Source organism: Geotrypetes seraphini, chromosome 18 (assembly GCF_902459505.1).
Source record: "Geotrypetes seraphini chromosome 18, aGeoSer1.1, whole genome shotgun sequence".
In the NCBI taxonomy this organism is placed as follows: Eukaryota; Metazoa; Chordata; class Amphibia; order Gymnophiona; family Dermophiidae; genus Geotrypetes; species Geotrypetes seraphini.
In genome coordinates this window covers 19,284,747-19,298,533 of record NC_047101.1, presented here as the reverse complement: position 1 = coordinate 19,298,533, position 13,787 = coordinate 19,284,747, and positions in this window count along the sequence as shown.

Here is a 13,787-nt window from a genome sequence, read left to right as displayed (position 1 = left end):
TTCATTCGCATATAAAGGGGGGGGGGGGGGAGGAGGGGATCCTGCAGTGTATTTAAGGAGGGCAAGAGAATGAGAGAAATTAACGGGAAATATTTATGGATGTCGAATCCTAATAATTAATTTCAACATTGCAATATACGGGATTCTTATGTACATTGAGGGCTCGTTTTACGAAGCCGCGTTAGCGGCTTTATTGCACGTAGCTTTTTAGCTCGCGCTAGCTGAAAAACTACCGCCCGCTCAAGAGGAGGCGGTAGCGGCTAGCGTGGCCGGCAAATTAGCGCCCGCTATTACACGTGTTAAAGAGAGCAAGAGGTTTGTACATGTATGTTTTTAGAATGTTAATCATAACTGCATATGTAAAATATGGCTGGACACAGATGAGAGAGAAAATGCAGAAATATTTCTCTCTTTAACCCTTTCAGGACCAAGGGACATATTTGTCCCATAACTTTAAAATCCTATCAATTTTGATTGGGATAGTCTACAGTTCTAAATTTGATATGTACGGATTCCATAGGATACTGCCTTTATGTAAACAAACTGGTTCCGACATTCATTCATTAGCGTCGTTGCCAGATTGACGAGAAGATTCACTTGCCACACTGTCCATAAGCCAGAAGTGTGATTTTTTTAAATAAAAATAATGATATTTCACAAAAAAATCAATTTTTTGGCATCTGGAAGCCCTTTTTACCATAAAAATGTCGTTAAAACCACAAAAATTGGCCTACGATCCTTATGGTCCTGAAAGGGTTAAGCATTATAGGGGTGATATTCTAAAGCTCAACTCTTAAGTAAGCGATATATATATATATATATATATATATAGGGGTATCTGGTGTGTAGGGTCTGTGGGGCGCAGGCAGACTGCTGTCCCTTCGAATCTAACCTTTCCAGTCAGCTGGACGCCTTTGAAACACTTCACTGAGCCTCCCAAACCTCTATAAATTAAAAAAAAAAAAAAAAAATCCCCCCTTGGCTTGTCTTTCTAGCAAACAGAGCCAGAAGGAGCAATAAAAATCAACTGGACACCTGATAAGATGAACTTAAAGATTTGCAAACAAAGAAGTGCATCCAGCTCGCTCCTCTGTCTCTGCCTTCTGTTCAAGGAGGAGGAAAAAGCGTCAGACGTTTTCTAGGCACCGTCTGTCCGACTAAGATATGTATCTTTCAATTGCACACCCCTGATAACACATCCTTGCAAGAACAAATGTTTTCGCTGTTTATAAAGCCAAGGACCGTTTATATCGGACACTTGGGTGGCTCAGGGCTGGAACAATGGGCCACGACCCAACCTGTCTGTTATATGCAAGAGATAATCATTAATTGCTGGAGCAAATACTCAATGCAGGCTGCCCTTAAGAGGTGTGTCAGTAAATTGTAATTTCGAGATGGATCCTGTGAAATAGGGTGCAAGACCCGAAGGAAAGTTTGAGCAAAGAGGATTATTTTTTCTTTATATATATATTTTTTTATTTTTATTATTTATCTATATATTTTTTGGTGAGAAGGTCTGTAGAGTAATATCTTACTTTTTTTTGGATCTTTTCCAGATAAGCCCTGCCAAAAAGTTAATCCCCGCCACCCAAAAAAATTATAAAAAAGAGGCACGATTGGAGCCCTTAAAAAAAATGGTCGACAGTTTATCCTATTTTTTTTATAATGTTAAGTTTCATATCCTCTTTTTTATAATCTTTTTTTGGGTGCTCCGATGGGGGGGGTGTGTGTGGGGAGGAACCCCCCCACTTTACTTTATACACATCGCACCGCGTTGTGGGGCCGTTGTGCTGAGAATTTCACTGGTTAAGGTTGCGTGCGCTGGCAAAAGGTGGCGGGGCTTAACTTTCGGCACGTCCACTTTTTCCATTAGTGGCGGGGCTTATCTGGAAAAGATCCCTTTTTCCCCCCCCCCCCCCAGAACATTTGAGCAAAGTGTGTAAATTCTAGTCTGAATGGGTAGGTTTATTTTATTTGCATATATGTGACTTTCACCGCGGAGATGAGTTCACTAATTTCTCCTATGCATCTGATGTCTTTAATAGCTTATTATCTACATCACAGATGCAATAATAATTATTATAGATATGGTATTAGCGTCCATATAAAACAGCTACAATATAATTTCATTTTATTTACCGGTATATATCACTTATATCCTAAGTCAGGGCTGCCCAAGTCCAGTCCTTGAGATCTACTGGCAGGCCAGGTTTTTCAGGATATCCACAATGAATATGCATGAGAGAGATTTACCCGCACTGCCTTCTTGGTATGCAAATCTCTCTCGTGCATATTCATTCAGGATATCCTGAAAACCTGGCCTGCCAGTAGAGCTCGAGGACCGGACTTGGGCAGCTCTGTCCTAAGTGGTTTACATTCAGGTACTTTTACATTATTTGCCTATCTGTCCTGGTGGGCTCAAACTCTATCTGGTGTACCTGGGGCAATGGGAGAGATTAAGTGACCAGCCCAGGGTCACAAGGAGCAGCCAGGGATTTGAACACCCAACCTCAGGGTGCTGAGGCTGTAGCTTTAACTCCTGCGCCACACACTCGCACAGTCAGTAAGATGGAAAACAAATTCCTGTTCTTTTTTTCTGAGTATAGATACATTATTCTGTTCTGTACCAATTCACTCCAGATAAGACTTTTATTTAAAAAAATGTAATATACGAAGGCGTGCTGAAAAGTTCTCAACACATCCAATCAACTCCCCAAATTCTGAGCATAATCTTGCCACTGTAGCCCAAAAGTGTTATCTGATTTCACTAAGCGCCAATTTGCAGAAACAAAATTCTATGGAGTTTTTTTTTTTTTTTTAAACATTGTTTCAGATCGTTGATTGAACCATATCCACATCATTCTCTTCTTGGTTGGGCTGAGATGTTTTCAGCACATCCCTCCCCCCCAAAAAAAAAAAAAAATAATAATTTATTTTCTTATATACCACCCAACCGAGGATCTAGAATCAGAAAATAATATTAAATATTGAACTAAGGTCACTACTGGGCAGACTTGTACGATCTGTATATGGCCATTTGGGGGAGGATGGGCTGGAGAGGGCTTCAATAGCTGGGAGGGTGTAGATGGGTTGGAGTAGGTTTTGACGGAGATTTCGGCAGTTGGAACCCAAGCACAGTACCGGGTAGAGCTTTGGATTCTTGCCCAGAAATAGCTAAGAAGAAAAAATTTAAATTGAATCAAGTTGGGCAGACTGGATGGACCATTCGGGTCGTTATCTGCCATCATCTACTATGTTACTATATTTAACCAGAAGTTCCGGGCAGTTCACAGCAAGAGAACAGAGACATATCGGTGAAGACACAAAATAGAGTAGAATTCAGTGGAATGCAATATGATACAGAACACTCTAATATAATGTGAAATCATTTGCATAAATTTACCAAACAAATAGGTTTTTATCGATTTTCTCTACTCAAGGTACTAGGCAACAGTTACCGAATTATGATCTACAACAGTGTTCTTCAACCACCGGTCCATGGACCAGTGCCGGTCCACAGGGCCAGCACGTGCATCAGGCCCAAAACAGTGTTCTTCAACCGCCGGTCCACGGTGCGATCGATGTGGCGTTATCTTCGAGCCAGCTCCCTCTTCCTAACTGATTCAGTGCACAAAGCCACAATTAGTACTATTATGGGGGCGGGGTCTGGGTGGAGATTAGGTAGAGATGGGCGGGGTCTGGCCCACAACTTAGCCCAGTGTTCTTCAACCGCTGGTCCGCGGACCGATGCCGGTCCACAGAATAATTCTTTTATTTCTGCCGGTCCATAGGTGTAAAAAGGTTGAAAAACACTGATCTACAATATAATAACCTATAATTGAACAGTGTGAAAAGTTGTTAATGTCAGTTTATGATTCTAATCATCCTCCCCTGAGATATTTGTAGTAGATAACCCTACTAGTCTCATTTAAGGGCAATTATATTACAACTGTGAAACTACTTTTTTTTTAATGTTGTTTACAAATACATATTTCATTAGAAAAGAGTGAATGACATTATTGTAGTAAGTGATGTTAGGTTTATTAATTTTCTTTGATTAATGGTGTAAATCTGTAATCAAGTGCTTCATTAATAATTTGAAAAATTTAATAAATATATAAATAATATGAAATAAAAAAGAAAAGAGTGAATGGAATAAAACAGTTTCGAACAAACCTCTAGACGTGCTGCCAGACTCGCCTTCTAATAGAATCAGATTCATAGGGCTCCTTTTACTAAGGTGCACTAGCGGTTTTAGTGCACACTACAATGCCACATGCGCTATACGCTAACGCCTCCTTAGAGCTGGCATTAGTATTTTAATGTAGCGCAGGGTTAGCACGCGCTAATCTTTAGCGTGCGCTAAAAACGCTAGCACAGCATAGTAAAAGGAGCCCAAAGTGGACTCCTCTTATTTTAAGATGACGTCTGAACTGGGCTTCTATCTCTACAAATCCCGCACTGCTCCTTGTGACCCTGGGCAAGTCACTAGGGCTAGATTCACTAAGCTCACGGATTGTGACCCGACCAGTTTGCGAGTGTTCCCTGACCCCGACCCGATTCACTAACCTTTTGGCCGATCAATCTCCCACCCGGTCCGATCTGCCCATGCAAATGAGGGGAAATGACATGCATAAGTAGGAAGCCCTCGATTCACTAAACGGAAGAAGGAACACCAATTGGGCTTGATGATCCAAAATGAAGCGACTGCTGAGGACCAGTCATTGCGCAGTGCGAGACCGTGGTTTTAACCTGAGGGCTTAAAGCGGGGCTGCACAAGGCGTGTTCTGTTCCATGTTGTTCCACAGTCTGACTGCAAAGCGTGTTCTTTCCATTCTGGCTGCACAAAAAATTGAAATGATTCCTGAACCCCAGTCGTGGGGGGGTCAACGAGTGCAGCCACCCCTCCCCCTTTAGTTTTGACCTCAAGCTTGTGCGGAGAGCAAGCGCATGCGCGGATCACATCTACAGGCAAAGAGGATGGCCTGGGCGTGCATCTGGATCACTCTGCAGCGATCCGTGGGGGCGTGCGTCCGATCACATAATTTGCATGAGGACTCTGTAGTGAATCGGTCGCCCGGCAAGACTCGGCCACAGATCGCCCAACAATGGTGAGTTTAGTGAATCTGGGCCTTAATCCCCGTTGCCCCAGGCATATTAGAAAGCTTGGGAGCCCGCCAGGACAGATTGGGAAAAATGCTTGAGTACCTGAATAATTTGTAATCCGCATAGAATTGCAGGATATGTGGAATATAAACAAATAAAAATCCCAAAGCGGGTGCGAAAGGCAAGGGGAACTGTAATTTTGCAAGCGGTGCTGCTTGTCCAAAGCTTCCCTCTGATGCGCCCAGGCGGAAACAGGAAGCTGCGTCAGAGGGAAGTTTTGGGCAAGCAGCACCGCTTGCAAAATTACAGTTCCCCTTGCCTTTCGCACCCGCGTTGCTCGTTTGTATTACTTTCTGTCGATCGGGGGGGGGGGGGGCTACGTTGCCGATCGTGGGGGGGAGGCCCTCCTTCATCAGGCCCCCCTGACCATTTCGGGCCCTAGGCACATGCCTACTGGACCTATTGGTTAATCCGGCCCTGATAGCTTTGAGCACTAAGCTTAAAATTGTTCCTGTGTACCTAATTTTCCCCACATGTACCTCTAGGCAATTATATAAGAGCCTGTGTTAGATACCAGGTGCCAACGATTTATGTGCCAGTCCTAGCGACTTGATGAATTAAAGATCTAAAAAGAAATGGGTTTTGTGCCAGTCCGGTGAGGTCCTCCAGCATCATCCCCATGGCTTGTTTTCAACGTGTCCAGCCAAACAGTGGCAGGTCACTCTCTTTGCCCATTTCCTTTGATCTTCCCAAACATAACCCCCAAACATAACTCCTTTTATGAAGCCGCATGAGGCTTATCGCCGGCCATGGCAGTAAAAGCTCCGACCTTCATAGAATTCCTATGAATGTCAGAGCTAGCGCCGGCGATCTAAAAAAAGCCTCATGCGGCTTCATAAAAGGAGGCCATAATGTCCTTCTCTTCTGATGGTGTGACCAAAAATAAGACAGTCGTAACTTTATCATTTGGGCTTCGAGTGACATAACCAGATTGATCTCTTCCAGAATTGATTTGTTAGTTCTTCTGGCGGTTCGCGGCACGCCTGAAATCCTTCTCCAGCACCAAAGCTCAAATGAGTCCATCTTCTTTCTGTCTTGTTTCCGTAGTGTCTACTGGAGAGCCTAAAACATTGCTCTATATCAAGGGTGTCAAACTCAATCACATAAGGGGCCGAAATCTAAAACACAGGCTAAGTCAAAGGCCAAATTTTCTATTAAGATACTTAATCGTAGGAGAAGTATAGATCCTTCCTTGCCCTGAGACACCTGTGGCGCGGTTAGACACTTTGGTGGAGCGCCCTGCTCCAACCTAGCTTTTACACTGGGACTGGGTCCTTCTGCCTACAAATGGGTACTGAGGCAGCATGGTAAGGAGCTTGGCACACCACTGGGACTGGGGCTACACAGTCAGGCACTTAGATGCGACACAGTCACCGAGGGCCACATAAAACGGCCAGGCGGGCCGGATTTGGCCCCCGGGCCTTGTGTTTGACACATGTGCTCTATATGCTAAAGTTCCTTATAAAAGCTTCATAACATGCACACGTTGTTGCTCCCAGGTTAAGGTGATCCACAAGAGATGACACTATACATGCTTACCCACAGGCCCTTACACTATTACACCTTTCTATAGAAAGAAGAAATATACTAACATACCATTAGACGTTCCTACTTAAATCTACATTTATCAAAAGAATGAAATGTTGTTTCAAACAAAAGCCTAAAACAAGACAAGTTGTTTTCCAAGTGACAGGAATAAATCCCCCCAAAAGAGGTCCTTTGCAATGTCCTTAAATTTCATCATTCTGCCCTCTCCTCCCCTTAAGCCAGTGGTCTCCAACTCAAACCCTTTGCAGGGCCACATTTTGGATTTGTAGGTACTTGGAGGGCCGCAGAAAAAAATAGTTAATGTCTTAGTAAAGAAATGACAATTTTGCATGAGGTAAAACTCTTTATAGTTTATAAATCTTTCCTTTTGGCTAAGTCTTAATAATAATATTGTAATTTATAGCTAAAGAGACATATGATCAAGAAACTATTTTATTTTACTTTTGTGATTATTATAAACAAACCGAGGGCCTCAAAATAGTATCTGGCGGGCCGCGAGTTTGAGACCACTGCCTTAAGACATATTCTATCTCTTATGAATCTGTATTTCACGGAGGTACAATGGAATTAAGAATAGCTCTTCTCGTTGTCTAGCATTCAAGTTTATTTAAAATTTCTTATACCGCCCAATCAGTCTTTTAGGCGGTGTACAAATTTGTAAAAACAGAAAACAAACTTTAATTTCAAGCCTTAGGAGTCCCTGCTGGAGACTCTTGTGACAGACTGAATCAGCCAAAATAAAGGTACTGAAAGGTTGACCCATAATCTAAATAAAAAGCGGATAGCAGAATTATGATAAATTTGAGTCTAACCTGAAAGGACAGGAACAAAAATTTAAAATGAGCAGACTTGAGAGAGACTTGGGTGTGCTGGTGGATGCATCACTGAAGCCATCTGCACAGTGCGCAGCAGCCTCGAAAAAAGCCAACAGGATGCTGGGCATCATAAAGAAGGGCATAACAACCAGAACATGGGAAGTCATCATGCCATTGTATCGAGCGATGGTGCGTCCACATCTGGAATACTGGGTTCAGTATTGGTCGCCGCACCTCAAGAAGGACATGGCGGTACTTGAGAGAGTCCAAAGGAGAGCAACGAAAATGGTAAAAGGGCTGGAACACTGCCCATACGCCGAGAGGTTGGATAGGCTGGGGCTCTTCTCTCTGGAGAAGAGGAGGCTCAGGGGAGATATGATAGAGACCTTCAAGATCATGAGGGGCATAGAGAGGGTGGATAGGGACAGATTCTTCAGACTGAAAGGGACAGCGAATACGAGGGGGCATTCGGAGAAACTGAAGGGAGATAGGTTCAAAACAAATGCAAGGAAGTTTTTTTTCACCCAAAGGGTCGTGGACACTTGGAATGCGCTACCGGAGGAAGTGATCAGGCAGAGTACGGTACAGGGATTCAAACAGGGATTGGACGGATTCCTGAGGGATAAAGGGATCATGGGATACTGAGGGAGGATCTGGGATGTAACACAAGTATAGAAAGCTAACCAAGTAATGAGTATAGAAACCAAACCAGGTCGTGCATGTGCAAGACCGGAAGGTTAGGACTTCGATAGGAAGACAGGACTTAAATGAGAAACCAAGGTGGCAAGGGAGCCTCTTCTGGTGATACAGACAGGTCGTGACCAGTTTGGGCCACCGCGGGAGCGGACTGCTGGGCAGGATGGACCTATGGTCTGACCCAGCGGAGGCACTGCTTATGTTCTTATGTTCTCTTTTTGAGAACATATCTGGGAGTCCAGATGGCTTTTCCAAACCCAGACAAAAGCCTCCTCAAATCACATCGGGCAGGGAGGAAGTCCACACATCCGCGGACTTACTCCTTGCCTGACAAGAGCAGACAGTGGAGGGCGGGTCTAGGGCAGGACTGGGGGCAGAATTAGGGCATTACAGGGCGGGCCTGGGGGCGTGTTTAGGGGTCCAGATTTTCCGATAGGGTTGCCAGATTTTCCAAAGCTAAATAAGCTACAGTTTAGGGCCTGACAATCTACAGGAGCCTCACAAAAGTTCAGAAAATTATATGTGGGTTTTTATCAAACTTATTTAAATGTTTGAAAGGTGGAATTTCTTTCATCTGTACTCTGATCTGAATAAATGTTCTAATTAGTCTGATGGATTCTTTTTTGTTTTATTTTTATTTCTACATATCTGTACTTCTAAAATGGCTTCATACATAATGCATTAAGGTAATATTTTAAGCATAAATTTTCTGTTTTCAGGCTTATCACTTTTCTGATTTTGCAAACAAATCCATTATTACCTATATTAATAAAAGTGATCCAAATTACAAATTTTTGTCATATATATAAAAATATCAATGTATGGTAAAATTATTTTAAAATTTTCATTTATGCATTATTTTTAGAGTATACAATATGGTGTAGCTTATTAACAAGGGGCCTACAATATAGTTTAGGGCTTCACCAACTCTAAATCCAGCATTGTCTACACTCCTTGTAATTCTTTCTACAAAAGCCCAGGATTTGGTGATGACAAGAGAGATTATAATCTTAGCTTTGGAACAGTCCACTGATAGAAACTGGATATTTCTTATTTAATCTTCTGGGTAAAAAAATAAACCCAGAAAATATATCTTTTCAAGAAACTGTTGGGATAGACGGTGACCTTTTCATATGCTCTTGAGGGCTGGTGTTGTAAAAATGGGTGGACCTATGTCTGCATTAGATCAGGTTTTTATATATATTTCAATGTAATATTTATCATATATGTTTTGAAAACCACTTAGATCTTTTTCTCTTAGGCTTCTGCGGCTGGCGTCATGCTTGTTGCAGTTGTTTCACTGTGTCTAAGTAGGTAGAAGTGATATTTCAGCCATCATGCTGAGAGGACCCTAGCAAGATGGCTGAAACATTGGTTCTACCTACCCAGATGTGGCGAAACCCAGATACCTCAACAATCACTTAGATCTTAAACATAGTAACATAGTAAATGACGGCAGATAAAGACCTGAATGGTCCATCCAGTCTGCCCCAATCGTACACGCTCTATAAATTAACGATTTAAATTGTCCTTTTTCTTAGATATTTCTGGGTCAGCAACCCAGAACTCTGCCCGGTACTGTGTTTAGGTTCCATCTACTGGAGTCTCCATGAAAGCTCACTCCAGCCCATCTAAACCATCCCAGCCTTCGAAGCCCTTCTTCGGCCCATCCTCAACTTAATGGCCATAGATGGGACCACAGACAAGACTGGGCGTCCGGACAGCTTTTCAAAACCCAGCACTTTCTCCAGGTTTTGAAAAGCTTCCAGCTTGAGACCGTGCCGGGAGGGCATCTGTGCATGCGCGGATCCTACAAGGTGATGTCATCGCGTCATGCATGCGCAGATGCCCTCCTGAAGCGGCTCCAAGCATAAGAACAGGTAAAGGGGGCAGGGCTAGGGCTCAGTCTTCACTTGCGAGGCGCCGGGATCCGGCCCTCAGCTGAAGACAAGGGTAAGCTCGGAAAACCCGTTTCAAAATTTCGAGTTTACGCCCAGCAGCATCTACTTCAAGCTATCAAATCTCAAGGTTAGCAAAGCTATGGGACCGGACAAACTGCACCCCAGGGTGCTCAGGGAGTTAAGTGATGTCCTGACAGAACCATTATCCGCGCTCTTCAATCTTTCTCTAAGTACAGGAAGAGTCCCGTTGGACTGGAAAATGGCTAACGTCATTCCACTCCACAAAAAAGGATGCAGGATGGAGGCTGCGAACTACAGACCGATGAGTCTCGCATCGATAGTGAGCAAACTTATGGAGACTCTAATCAAATGCCAATTGGATACGATCCTGAACGAGGAGAATCTACGAGATCCCCATCAACATGGATTTACAAAGGGAAGGTCCTGCCAATCCAATCTGATCAGCTTCTTTGACTGGGTTACAAGGAAGCTGGATATAGGGGAGTCCCTAGATATCGTATACTTGGACTTCAGTAAAGCATTTGATAGCAAGATGAGTTTGATGGGATTAGGTGACACATTAATTGCATGGGTTAAGGACTGGCTCAGAGGCAGAATTCAGAGGGTGGTGGTAAATGGCATCCCCTTCGAAACAGCGGAGGTGATCAGCGGAGTGCTGCAGGGCTCGGTCCTGGGCCTGATCCTATTCAATATCTTCGTAAGAGACTTGGCTAAGGGGCTTCGAGGCAAAATTACATTATTCGCCAATGACGCCAAACTATGCAATGTAGTAGGCAAGAGCACAACAGACCAAAGCACAGTGCCTAACAAGCTCAATGCCTGACCGTATGACACAAGACCTACTCCTACTGGAGCATTGGTCCAGGACTTGGCAACTAAGTTTCAATGCCAAAAAATGCAAGGTCATGTACCTTGGCAGCAAAAATCCATGCCAGACTTGCTCCCTAAATGGAGACATCCTAGCAAGGACTGTAGTAGAACGTGACTTGGGGGTAATCATTAGTGAAGACCTGAAGACTGCCAATCAAGTGGAGAAAGCTTCATCCAAGGCTAGACAAATCATAGGTTGTATCCGCAGAAGTTTCGTCAGCCGGAAGCCCGAGGTCATAATGCCGTTGTACAGATCCATGGTGAGACCCCATCTGGAATACTGTGTACAATTCTGGAGGCCACATTACCGCAAAGATGTGCTGAGAGTTGAGTCGGTTCAGCGAATGGCCACCAGGATGGTCTCAGGACTCAAGGATCTCCCGTATGAGGAACGGCTGGATAAGTTGCAGCTATAATCACTCGAGGAACGCAGAGAGAGGGGAGACATGATCGAGACGTTCAAATATGTCATAGGCAATAGTGAGGTGGAAGAAGATATCTTTTTTCTCAGGGGGCCCACGACAACGAGAGGGCATCCGCTGAAACTCAGGGGTGGGAAATTTCATGGTGACACCAGAAAATATTTCTTCACCGAAAGAGTGATTGATCGCTGGAATGATCTTCCACTGCAGGTAGTTGATGCCAGCAGCGTGCCAGATTTTAAGAAAAAAATGGGATTGGCATGTGGGATCTCTTCATAGAGGTAGGTAAGGGTGGATCATTGGTGTGGGCAGACTAGATGGGCCGTGGCCCTTTTCTGCCGTCAGTTTCTATGTTTCTATGAAGGGGGCATGACTTGAATGGGGCGGGGTCATAGGTCTGGATTTTACAATAGTAAAATTTGGTAACCCTATTCTGGACGATGCTATGGAGTTTCCATTGGGTGTGCTCATACACCCCCTGCACCCCCAGAGTTGGCTCCTATGGTCTCTGTTGTTCAAAGAGAAATCACTGTGCTGGACCCCCCCCCCCCCCACACACACACACAGCCAAGTGGAGGGTGCTAAGTGCTGCTGCTAGTCCTGTCAGGAATTGGGGGGAGGAGTCTACAAGGCTAAAGGTTTGCCTATGGCTCTGAGTAGTATTGCACCAGCCCTAATCAATCAATCAATAAAGCTCAGACCGCCTTCCCTCTAGTTTATTTATAGAGGCAACATGCTGGGCTTCTGGGTTGTGAAATTCAGTTTATGAGAATAACCTCATTAGGACTGACTCTCTGTGGAAGTGTCCTTGAGTTGTATACTGTGAAACGGCAGTTTGCCATAAGATCCTCGAAAAAACTGGCCAGTTCAAAAGGAAAAGGAGAACTTGTTATTAGTTCTTTTCCTGTCCTGATTTAAGCCAAAGAGAAATATCAGATTAATTTATCTAATCTAAGGCTGGGCCCAGAACAACAGTCAGCCTGTGGCTAAGGAATCTTCTTGATAAGGGAAGGCTACTTAGGAGAAACCATCTACCTCTGTGTTTAAAGGCTTGAATAATTTCACTTGGTTTAACTCCATCTCTTCCAGACTTCTTTTGGTGAAGTTAGTGAACAGAGGGCTAGATTCTCCAAACTCCGCGTAAAAAACCGACGTGCCACTTTCATTCAAAAAAAGGCATGAACTATTAAAACATTGTAGAGAAATGAATTCACTTTTCTATTCATTTATTTAGGGGCCTTATATGTTTGGGGTTTAATGTGCTATAAAGCAGAATTTCAACACAGAGCAAGCACAAAGTTAACGATGCATCAAGAAAGTGTGTTTCTAATATATTTTATTGCAGATCAAGTGTTAACAGATTAACATGCAGTCAGGGCAGGATTAACCAACAGGCCAAGTAGGCACGTGCCTAGGGCCAGAAATGATCAGGGGGGCCCGATGAAGGAGGGCATCAACATTGGTTTTTCCAAACGGTGATGGGCCCCTCCAGCATCGATCGGCAACGCGGGCCCTCCCCCAATCGACGGAAAGTAAGACAAGCAAGTGACGCGGGTAAGAAAGGCAACGGGAACTGTAATTGTGCAAGCGGTGCTGCTTGCCCAAAGCTTCCCTCTGACGCAGCTTCCTGTTTCTGCCTGGATGCATGGTGGGGTGGGGCGGGGCAGGGGGGCCCAGTGTACTTGTGTGCCTAGGGGCCCTCGACGAATTAATCCTGCCCTGCATGCAGTACTTGCTCCCAGTTAATGCAGAAATGCTTAGGCCTAGATTCCATAAATGATGCATAAGCCCCCGCTCCTTTTATAAAACTGCAAAAACGGTTTTTAGCACAGGCCGGCGCACTGAATGCTCTGCACTGCTCCCAACACTCAGAGTTCCTAGCATTTAGCGTGCCGGCCACAGCTAAAAAAACATTTCTGCAGTTTTGTAAAAGGTGGGGAAAGTTAGGATTCTAGATTGGCACACCTAACTTACCCCCCTTGTATGAAGCCACGTTAGCGTTTCTTATCGCCGGCCACGGTGGTAAAAGTTCTGATGCTCATAGGCATTCTATGAGCGTCAGATCTTTTTCGGCCGTGGCTGGAGATAAAAAAAAGTCTAACACAGTTTCCTAAAAGGGGGGAAAGGGGGTTAATTATTAAAAAAGCTTAATTAGTGTCGATAATTGGCAATTAAGAACTTGTAATTGATGTTAATTGCATTTAATTTGATTATAGGCATCCAAGGTAGGGTTTCCGGACGTTTGGGAAATCTCCGGACATGTCCAGGGGGGGGTCTGCACGGCTTTTCAAAACCTGGCACTTTGTCTCATTAGGCAATCAAAAAGAGCCTCTTCAGTTTATCGAAAA